This window comes from Danio rerio, chromosome 6 (genome assembly GCF_052040795.2).
Source record: "Danio rerio strain M-AB ecotype USA chromosome 6, GRCz13ab, whole genome shotgun sequence".
NCBI lineage: Eukaryota > Metazoa > Chordata > Actinopteri > Cypriniformes > Danionidae > Danio > Danio rerio.
The window spans coordinates 1,420,470-1,432,584 of record NC_141026.1 but is presented as its reverse complement, the minus strand read 5'-3'; the positions used below and the strand labels follow the sequence as shown (position 1 = coordinate 1,432,584).

Below are 12,115 nucleotides of genomic sequence, written 5' to 3'. Positions count from 1 at the left end.
CAGCATTACACCTTATATAAATATGACAAATGCTTTGTTTATTTCATATCATTTTCATGAATAATTTAATGTTATCTTGGCTAAGGTGTGAACTAATATGAAAGCCCTGAATTATTAATTTAATATGCGTTGTAGAAGGTGATGTTTAATCTGTACAGCAAACAAGCGTTGCTCTGTGATTACCCAGCATGCATGGCAGGTCGCTGCTCATTTGTCGCTCGGCCTGGAGGTTTATAATGAGTCTTAAAGTAGAATAGGTTTCGCCATTCCTATACCGATATACAGTTTAGTGCCCAGTGATAGCATAAAAGCAATTGTGGTCAAACAATATGCATTATTTGATGCTGTTGTCATATTTGTGTGTGATAATTTAATCCTTTTTTATATCTGACTGTGATAATTATACTCGTCTCAGTTAGGCTTGTTGTCGCTGATAAATAAATGTAGGTGACAATGTAATGTAATGTAACATGTATTTATATAAGGCATTTATCGTGTATGACTATACACCCAAAGCGCATTACAGTCTTGAGAGGGGGTCTCTCCTCTCCACCAGCAGTGTGCAGCACCCACTTGGATGATGCAACGGCGCCAGTGCACTCACCACACACCAGCTGTAGGTGGAGTGGAGAGACAGTGATAGAGCCAATTCAGTGCATGGGAATGAATGGAGGGTTTAACGTCTCATCCGAAAGACGGCGCTCACTGACAGTATAGTGTCCCCTTTACTATACTGAGGCATTAGAGCGCCCCCTGCTGGCCTCACTAACACCACTTCAATTAGTCACATCCACTGAATCCTTCAATCTATTCATTCAAGACTGCTGATTCATTTAGAAAGAACGCAAATGAATGATCACTGAATCTTTAGTTTAAATGAAAACAAAGTTTCTCAAAGTGGGGGTCGGGACCCCCAGAGGGGTCGCGTGACAATGAAGGGGGGTCGCCTGGTGATTTTTAAAAATCAATTAATTTTTATTAAACCTTAAGACTTACTGTATTTTATCAATAACCTACTGAAGAGAAAAAAATTACTATAGTTACTATAGTAGCTTATAGTTACTAGTTCTATTGGATTGCTACTTCTCAGGTAATTACATTATACTAAAGACACAGCAATACTGTCAGATGCAGCAGGTTTTTTTGTAACACCAGGTTAAACTTTCTAGCCCATTTACAGCACTGACATACATAAAAAAAAACAAAGAATAGACTTGGGTCTATTGGCAACCCGGGCTCATTGTGGAAACGTAGCCCCGCAGACGTTTCTGCCGACCGCGATTTACGTCCCGGGAGGTACGTATTCGAGCGTTTTTTTGTTTCCGCGGATCCGCGAGAGGCCGCTGTGTGCGCTTTTTCACGTCTCGGGCGGGTGCCTCTCGGGAGCGCGCGGCATTTGCGCCCGCGCCGTTCTCGCGCGAAAAGCCGCCGGATCGAAAAAAAAAAAAAAAAGCAAAAGCCCTCGTCTTCGATTTTGACCGCGTTTTCAGATCCTGCCACTTTCTCGCCCTTATTTTCCGGATTCCGTTTTTCGTCTTACCTGATTTCCGGAACCCGCTGTTCCCCGGACTCGATCCCGGTCGTCGTCCACCGCAGCCGGCTCCGGCTCCTCCTCCGGGGCCTCCGCTCCGCCGACGCAACGCTGTGAGCTAGGCGGACAAACTGATTGCATCAGGAAAGCCCTCCACTTTGAGGCGAGCCGTCGGGTTGCGAGCACGAAGAGGAGGGGCGGAGCGGCGCCACACCGCCCCGCAGCGTTCGCTCGAAAAAATTACCTCCGGCCACGTAAATCGCGGTCTCCAGAAACGTCCGCGGGGTTACGTTTCCAGAATAAGCTTGGGTTGTCTATTGGTGTGTTTGTGCACGTCATTGCATACAAGGTTTCTGTATTTATAACCATTACCTCAGAGAATATTGGGGGTCACGAGTCAATGGCATTGTCATTTTGGGGGTCGCGGGCTGAAAAGTTTGGGAACCCCTGATCTAATCTATAGGGTTTAATTAAGAATAGGTAAAATGAGAATTAAAGTGGAAAAGTAACTGTAACCAACAGTTATAATTTGAAATAATAGACTAACATAAAGACTAACACAGGCTCAAGGCTGTAAAATAATACTCAACACTGTACATATATATTATTTCTATGAAAATGTTTTGATGATGACTTTGTTTGCCAAACAAGCACTTATAATTGTATTTGTACTGTAAAGCTAAAGATTTCTGCTCCAATACGTTTAAAATCATTCAACATAAATCCACAGATTTGGACAAATTCTGCACCGAAATGGTAAAAGAAAGTCAGCAGGATCTGTCTGGCTCTGGATACCTAGCCCTGGGTTGTGTTTAAAGCGTGCAGGGTGTGATAAAGCAGATCTGGACATCAGATCCTGTGAAATGAAGCGCTGTGAAAGAGTCAGAAAGCCTCTGCAGACTCTAGCGTCCTCAGGAGAGTCTTCAGTGCTGCTCTGAAGAGGGAACTAAACTCTGTGTTTTCCCCGAAACGCCCAGGCTCTTCACACTTCCCCTGCCGCTGGGTCTCAGGCCCTTGGGAGACGATGGAGCTTTACACTCTACTCCACTGTTATTTCTGGCAGGTACAGTCTGAGGTCTGGTAGCAGTGTAGTTTTTTAAAAATAATAACTTTAAAAAACTCTATATTTTGGTAAAATACACTGAGTTTAAGCCTGACAGCATGTCCTATTATCATGCAACATGACACGTTTCCAGCAACAAACAAATTGTCTGCACCAAACACGATGCAACACGACAGAAACATTTAAATGCAAGCCATTCACTTAGATCACTGCCAACGAAATTGTAGGTTATTCTCTAATTAACACATATTTAACATTATTAAAAGTGCATAGGCTGAGTGACTGATGTAGTCTGAGTCACAGTTCTGACTTTCGTATTCAATTCGTCTGCTAGTCATTTTATTTTGAAGATCTGAGGGGAACTATCTGCTGCCGCCTTCAGTAATATGGCAATAAATGTCACATATAAACGATATTCAAACTCACATTGGTAGCATTTAACACTGAATAAAGCACATAATAATCTGTACCTGAGGTGATAATTGCCGTAGTAGAATATGCCGTTGTTTTGCAGTCACAGGAGAAGCCACTGTAGTCTTTTTTTCTTCTCTAATAAATGAGTTGCACTTCAGAAGACGAGAATGAATCGCAATGAACATGGTGGCTTTTTAGAGGCGTGAGACGCTCTTCGGTAATGCTGACAGATGCTCAAGACAGTTCTGGACCTAAAAAAATTACATAATAATAATGAAACATTAACCACTATGATGACACACTTTGGCTGAAGCTTTGTACAACAAGCAAATCAACATTTCAGATGTGTTACAGATGTTTTGCCGGAGTCAGATGACATTACTGGATGAATAAACGAGGGCATGTGCATTAGCTCAGGCAACCTGGAAAAATATTGTTTGATGCAAACGTTTAGAAACAAAACTTATGAGACAGTTGCTGCTTAACTTTATTGGTGATTCCAAATACGTAAGCTTGGCAAACAGTTTTGGAGAATTTTATGTTTCCCTATTCAGACAGAACGCCCAAGCATACTGCCCGAGAGTCCTTACAAAAAATGGATGCCGAGTGAAATAACTTGCCTGAAGGGGTTTTGATAGCAACCAAATAGCAATGCAGATCAAGTAAAACACCACATAACATTGTGTTAAAAACTTCAGATAACTGCATATCAATGCAATATTAGCCTCAACGTTAATTTATTTTATTTTTTTCAAGGGAATGTTATACATATATCCTCATTAACGTTACTGTTAATAGCTCTCCTGACTGACTGTCATGTGACTGACTGTAATCTAAACCTGATTGTATCACATCTTATCATTACCAATTCATATCGTTTTAAAACGCGATAAACAAGCTAAAAATACACAAGTTTGATGTACAGCCCATAATCAGAAGATAAAACTTACCGGGACAGTCTTTTTCCTGTCAAGTTTCCTCATTTCAAACATAATCCGTGTTGTAAGGACTTTGTTGTTGTTTAACGTTGCTTATTAAACATCTTTTTTAAAATGCGCTAAACATGCTTACTGTTGCTCGTGTAAACGGTTCACTGCAAAACGCGGGAAACTGAAAATCGGGTACATAAACTCAACATGACTATCAAAAACACACAAGTTTGATTTACAGCCCGTAATCACATGATATAACGTACGTGGACAGTCTTTCCCGTCAAGTTTCCTCGGTGCAAACATATTTCGTGTTGTGGGAGCTTTGTTGTTGATTGGGCGATTCATTTTAAGAATCAATTAGTCAAATTCACTGAAAAGAATTGCTTCAAATGAGCCGTGTGTGTTCGCGTTTTCGAACAACAGTATGAAAGGAAACATTCAACTGCACATATTTGAAAAGCTAGAGCAGTTAATCGATTTCTGCTCAAAGAGAAATAAGTATTAAATGTTAATACTATCTGATAGAAACATGGCCGAAAGGAGCTTTGTTGTTGATTTAGCGATTCACTTTGAGAATCAAATTAGTCAGATTCACTGAAAAGAATCGACTCGAATGAGCCGTGTGTATTCGCGAGTCGAACAGCACTATGAAAGGAAACATTCGACTGCACATATTCGCAGACTGAAAAGCTAAAATTAGAGCAGTTAATCGATTTCTGCTCAAAGTGGAAGAAGTAAATTTAAATGTTAATGCTATCTGATAGAAAAGTAGCCGAAGGGGATTCGCGTTCGTGTGTGTGTGTGTGTTAATTATCGTGTCAGTGTGTTGACCTCAATATCACAGCTCTCTGAAGGTATGTTGAGAGGCATGGAGGAGAACCGCTCATGAACGGATTAAATTAGTCTTTTTAAACAGGCGGGACATATTAGTTTAAGGGCAGAATTACTTTTATACCACAGTAAGTGCAGATTACATGAAAGAGAGAGCTCTGTTCCTAAACCTAATGAGCACCCTACCTAGACAGCAGCCTTGTTTAAATATGAGAAGCCATTTGCACCGTGAATCTGTTCCATTATGTTGACTTTTGCAGCTGTAAAACGGTCTATTATACTGCTTGATATGGCAAAATATTTTGTTATCATGCATTGCTATTGTAATTTATTATCATATTTACCAACACTGATTTGTGGCGCAAGGCAGCATTTAATGATTCAATTGCAAATAGATGAATTACCATGTTAGTAAACATTCAGGATGCGCACGCAGCGAGGTTGCAGAAAAAAAAGGAGCTTTAGCATTTACAAGGGAATGACATCTGATGAGGTACAGAGTTTGTTGTTGTCTTAGAAATAAGTTATATTGATAACATATTATATATTTTATTTAACATTCAGCGCATTATAACAGCTCGTCACCCAGTGATAAGCACAGTTATTCGGCAAAATGAACGTTAAAGTGATTGCCGGATTTCTCTGCTGAATCATCTGTTGATCTGCATCAATCATCACCAATACTGCAGAAGACCAACAGGAACCAGCATAGACCAAGATTCTCAGAGAAATCAGTCAAGTTTGGTGAAGAAAAAGTCATGGTTTGGGGATCATTCAGTATGGGGGCGTGCGAGAGATCTGCAACATCACCAGCCTGAGGTATCAAGACATTAGTGCAGCCCATTACATTACAAACCACAGGAGAGGGACAATTCTCCAGCAGGATAGCGCTCCTCATACTTCAGCCTCCACATCAAAGCTCCTGAAAGCTAAGAAGGTCAAGCTGCTCCAGGATTGGCCAGCCCAGTCACCAGACATCAACATTATTAAGCATATCTGTGGTAAGATGAAGGAGGAGGCGTTGAAGATGAACATAGAGACTCTTGATGAACTCTGGGAGTCCTGCTGAAGGCTTTCTTCTTCATTCCAGATGACTTTATTAATCAGTGATGTGAGTCAGTGCAGAGATGTATGGATGCAGTCCTCCAAGCTCATGATGGAGTCAGACACAATATTCATTCTGTCTCCACTGCAGCAGGACTTTATATTCTATACTGGACATTATTTCTGTTCAGTGATGAGACTTTAGTCTGAGCAGAGTCAGACCGCACTGTCCTCATCAAATCATTAATAATCAAGACATGATCAGATTTTGTTGAGCTCAAATAAGCAAAATCTAGAGGCCTTCACCTTTCATATGAGACACTTCTGACACCAAATCATCAACTAGAAGTCAACTTATTATTAGCTGTTCCTAAAACTTGAATAGGCCACAAGACATTTGTCAGGTTATGTGTATAACCCATTATAGGGTTAAAACAACCCAGCATGTTATTAAGTGTACTCTAGGCAGCTAGTGTGTACGATTACATGAGCTTGGATGTGTCAACGTAGCATGCCTGATTGTAAGAACTCGCAAATGTGATTATTATGGTGTGTGAAGTCATGGTGAGGATTAATGTTGTATTTTTTTCTCTCTCAGGTCTAAAAGCAGCTGTTACCTGGCTCAACCTCTTCAGCGCTGATTAAGGTCGTTTCGGAGGCGGAGCTACAAGCGTACCTGCCACTTTATAGCCCTTTTATAAAGCGCTTTGCCTTAATCTGCCTTCACACGCGCTGGAATTTACACATCCTCACATTACTTGGCTGTCGTCTGACATCAACCTGACTTCCAGAAGGTGTGAGGGGGTGTGTATGTATGTGTGTGTGTCTGTATGTGTGTGTATATATCTCTGTTTGTATCTGTGTGTGTGTATGTCTGTCTATCTGTGTGTGCGTCTGGCTGTACTGTATGTGTGTGTGTGTGTGTGTGTGTGTGTATCTGTGTGTTTGTATAATAGGTAAATCACCGCCCCGTATCCCAGCATGCTCCCTGGTGGCGTGGGGCCTGGCAGCAGGCGTCTCGTGTCAGGCGCGTAGCATGGCAACAGCATGTCACCGCCGCGACGACAACCGCTCTCCTGACGACCGAAAAAGACATCCGTCAATGTCTCGTTGGCGTGTGATTCCTGCGCTGGGATTTGCCGCTTGCGAAGATCCAATCCACAGGTCTAATCAAAAATCTACAGCTGAGGGGAGATTTACAAGGAGGAATACAGTCCGCTTCCCTCTCTACTGCTGCCGACTAATGGTGAAAACACACCGGCAGGGTGTCTCTGTCGCTAGTTCGAGTCTCAGATGGGTCAGTTGGTGTGTCTGTGTGGAGTTTGCATGTTCTCCCAGTGTTCGCGTGGGTTTCCTTCGGGTGCTCCGGTTTCCCCTACAGTCCAAACACATGCGCTGTAGGGGAGTTGGTGAACTAAATTGGCCGTAGTGTATGAGTGTGTATGGGAATATGAGCGTGTATGGGTGTTTCCCAGTACTGGGTTGCAGCTGGAAGGGCATCCGCTGTGTAAAACATATGCTGGAATAGTTGGCGGTTCATTCCACTGTGGCTACCCCTGATGAATAAGAGACAAGCTGAAGAAAAATGAGAGATTAATTGTATTTTGCAGGCCATTCTTCACCATTTCAGCTCATGTTTTGCCTAGAAGAAAGGGATTTGTAACAAGACAAGTGTGGGTAAACGATGACAGAATTACCATTTTTTTTAGGCGAACTCTTTCTTTAACAGAGCACCGCGTCTTATCTGCACATACACCGCAAAAACAGTGCTGCCGAATCATCTTTCATGTGTTTTTCCGTGGATAAAGCCGCATGCAGCTAAGAGTGACTTCAGCAGGACGCAGCTTTAGTGCAGAGAGTCCCCTGAAGGAGAAATGCAGGAGATGGGAAAATAAATAAATATGATGATAAACAGCTTTGCGTTAGCTCAGGTTTATGAGTACTTATGTAAATGCCCGAATACCTGGATTACCGTTTATAATCTGCTTATGGAGAGACCACACACACACACACACACACACACACACGCTGTATACGCAGCAATGACAGGTGTTTCTGCACTCGCGTCTATTACAAAAGATTATGAGTTACTGAACCCAGACAGCTACACACACACACACACACACACACACACAGAGAGAGAGAGGCTCTCATTTTAGTTAAGTGAAGTGTAAATGTGTTCATTTTTTTATTTCAGAGCCACAATCCAACAAACACTGTAAACTTTGTGTGTGCTTGTGGAAAAATATGTGTAATTCTGAATGTTGTATCATTTTAAAAGCAGGAATATATGTTCTGAATGAATGAATTTATTTATTTATTAATTAATTAATTAATTAATTAATTAATTAATTTATTTATTTATTTATTTATTTATTTATTTATTTATTTATCTATTAATTAATTAATTAATTTATCAATTAATTAATTAATTTATTTATTTATTATTATTTATTTATTTATTTATTTATTTATTTATTTATTTATTTATTTATCAATTAATTAATTAATTAATTAATTAATTTAACCAGGAATGTCCCATTGAGATACAATATTTCTTCAACCAGGGAGTTCTGGTCAAGACGGGCAGTAAAGGGACAGAGTTAAAAACAAAATGAAAATACATATCACGACTCATGGACATACACAAAAATAATATAAACATTATCAATTATTCATTTTTTCTTGTCGGCTTAGTCACTTTATTAATCTGGGGTCGCCACAGCGGAATGAACCGCCAACTTATCCAGCGTGTTATTATGCAGCGGATGCCCTTCCAGCCTCAACCCATCACTGGGAAACATCCACACACTCATACACTATGGACAATTTAGCCTACCCAATTCACCTGTACCGCATGTCTCTGGACTGTGAGGGAAACCGGAGCACCCGGAGGAAACCCATGCAAACACAGGGAGAACATGCAAACTCCACACAGAAACGCCAACTGAGCCGAGGCTCGACCCAGCAACCTTCTTGCTGTGAGGTGACAGCACTACCTACTGCGCCACTGCTTCGCCCCCACGTCAGATAATATCTGATTGTATTTCCTCATGCCGCTGCTCTCCTTCAGTCTGTTCGCTGCGTGTTTGTGTGGTTCAGCAGACTAAATCAGCCACTCCACACCTATCGAGTTTCTTTTCTTGATAAAATGTGTGGTGTGGCGTACAGTAAGCGCTGTCCTTCCTCCAGCTTTTGAAAGCCATTGAGTGTGTTATTGATCGTCGGTGTGTTTCTGGAGGTGTGCTGTGAGAGAGCAGATATCAGAAGAGCAGACGATCAATACAGCTGATTAATCACCACACTGTCCTGCCGTCAATAACACACACACACACGGTACTGTACAGACCTTATGGTGGAGATGCTGTACTGTACAAATTATCATACACTATAAACTAGTGCTGGGCAAAAATTAATTACATCTAAAAAATAAAAGTTTGTGTACGTGGCTTATTTTTGGCTTAATGTGTGTGCGTACTGTATATATATATATATATATATATATATATATATATATATATATATATATATATATATATATATATATATATATATATATGTATTTATTTTTCTTTGGCTTAGTCACTTTAAGTTATCAGGGGTCGCCACAGCAGAATGAACCGCCAACTATTTCACCATATGTTTTATGCAACGGATGCCCTTCCAGCCGCAACCTAATACTGCGAAACACTTGTATTTGTATTTTAATTTGCATTTGGATTTTAATTTTTATTTGAATTTAAATTTGCATTTGAATTTGCATTTGCATTTGGATCTGAATTTGCATTTGAATTTGCATTTGAATTTGAATTTGTATTTGAATTTTTATTTGGATTTGAATTTGCATTTGAATTTTAATTTGGATTTGCATTTGGATTTGCATTTGGATTTGCATTTGAATTTTAATTTAAATTTGAATCTGAATTTGGATTTGGATTTGAATTTTTACTTGGATTTGGATTTGAATTTGCATTTAAATTTTAATTTGGATTTGCATTTGGATTTTAATTTAAATTTGAATCTGAATTTGGATTTGGATTTGGATTTGAATTTTTATTTGGATTTGGATTTGGATTTGAATTTGGATTTGAATTTGCATTTGGATCTGAATTTGCATTTGGATTTGAATTTTAATTTGTATTTGGATCTGAATTTGCATTTGCATTTGGATTTGTACTTGGATCTGAATTTGCATTTGGATTTGAATTTGGATTTGAATTTTAATTTGGATTTAAATTTGAATTTGGATCTGAATTTGGATTTGAATTTGCATTTGGATCTGAATTTGCATTTGGATTTGAATTTGGATTTGGATCTGAATTTGCATTTGAATTTTAATTTGCATATGGATCTGAATTTGCATTTATATTTGGATTTGAATTTGCATTTGAATTTTAATTTGCATATGGATCTGAATTTGCATTTATATTTGGATCTGAATTTGCGTTTGGATTTGAATTTTATTTGGATTTGAATTTTAATTTGGATTTGGATTTGGATTTGAATTTGCATTTGGATCTACAATTTAATTTGCATTTGGATCTGAGTTTTAATTTGCATTTGGATCTGAATTTGCATTTGAATTTTAATTTGCATATGGATCTGAATTTGCATTTATATTTGGATCTGAATTTGCGTTTGGATTTGAATTTTAATTTGGATTTGGATTTGGATTTGAATTTGCATTTGGATCTACAATTTAATTTGCATTTGGATCTGAGTTTTAATTTGCATTTGGATCTGAATTTCCATTGAAATTTAAGTTTGCATGTGAATTGTAATTTAAATTAGAATTAGTTTTTTAAGGAGCACTCACAGATAATAATAGAGGAACAGAAAATCTCCCTCCATCCTCTCTGTAGCTCATTAGTCCTGGATAATTTCATGCACAAACGAGACGCCTTCCTAATGAATCCGTTTTAAATATTAGCATGTCAGACGTGGATCTCTCAGGAGCAGCGAAACGTGAACACATATACACTTATTTACTGTACCTGCTTCACTGTACTCTGCATATAATTATCATCATGTATGTAAAGCATTTCATGAGAAAGAGCAAAAGGAAAACATTCATTATCACCCGTGCCACTGGAAAAAAATATGAGATCTGGCAAAGTGAAGATTGACAAATGTGTTCGGATCAAACAAGCTGTTTTCTCTTATATGTGAAAATAAAACCTGACACACTCCTGCAACGGCAGAAATAATGCATGAAGCTGAGCTGAGCATTTTAAGTTTGAGGATTTAAAGTTCACACAGTTTTATTATGATTTACAAACTTTAAAAGTCACATCTTTCTGTCACAGATGTGGTTAAATTTTCCAGTGTTGGGATGTGGCTGGAAGGGCATCATCCGCTGTGAAAACATATGCTGGATAAGTTGGCAGTTCATTCCGCTGTGGCGACACTAGATTAGTAAAGGGACTAAGCTGAAAAAAATGAATGAATGAATGAGATGCTGTCACAATGAATCAGTATTTTAGACATCTTTAAAGCAACCAATCATAGTGTTTTGTTGATTTTTATAATTTATATATAATTATATAATATATTATTTAATTAAATATGTAAATATGTAGTGTTTTGAAGGATAGTGTTAAAGTATAAAGGTTTATGATAGTTAATGAGTATTTTGATGTCAAACTGTGATCCTTAAGTATTCCAAACTGTGACTTAATAAAATAAGTCAATGTGCTTTCAGTTTTATTTTATTAGTTATTATTTATTTTTACATTTATTTGATTCTTACTTAGTAACTTAATTAAATAATTACACAGCAAAATCCTCAGAGTAAAATTTACTCAGTTCAGAGAGTATTTGACCCTTCTTTAAATAAGGGCAAACATGTTGGTAATAAGTATTGCTGCTGTTTGTGGAGTCGCTTAATGATCCTCTGTTGAGATTTTGAGAGATTTATTGTATTATATCTCAGCAGATTTCATCTAAGGCTGTGACTGAAGTCAGTTGTAGGTTGGTGTTTCTCTTCTGTGTTTGTTTATTAACAGCAGGTCTTCATCATCAGTTCTCAATCACCTAATAATCCCTTTCATTGTCTCATTAACTTGAGTTACTTTACCTCACTTTAGAAAGGGACCAAATACTCTCTGTAAATTTTACTCTGAGGATTTTGCTGAGTAATTGAGAAATAAAATAAAATTCAACCCAGATTAACTTATTTTAATAAGTAAATGTAATATTAAACACATTGCCATGTCTTAATGATCATGACAATATGTTTTGTTATTTTACTTATTAATATAAGTTAATCAAGTTTCTATTTTATTTTATAACTAGTTATTA

General features: G+C 38.3%; 1 long non-coding RNA gene across 5 annotated transcripts in view; it reads right to left on the bottom strand.

Annotated features, from left to right (window-relative positions):
- LOC141386154 (uncharacterized) overlaps positions 1-4,237 on the bottom strand; it is a 227,609-nt gene extending 223,372 nt beyond the window's left edge. For all 5 annotated transcript variants that reach the window (XR_015492963.1, XR_015492965.1, XR_015492962.1 and 2 more), the window contains exons 1-2: positions 3,959-4,237; positions 3,065-3,259 (exon numbers count right to left, since the gene is read on the bottom strand). This is a non-coding gene — a long non-coding RNA (uncharacterized LOC141386154). The remainder of the gene's footprint in view (positions 1-3,064; positions 3,260-3,958) is intronic.
- Positions 4,238-12,115: the final 7,878 nt, after the last annotated feature.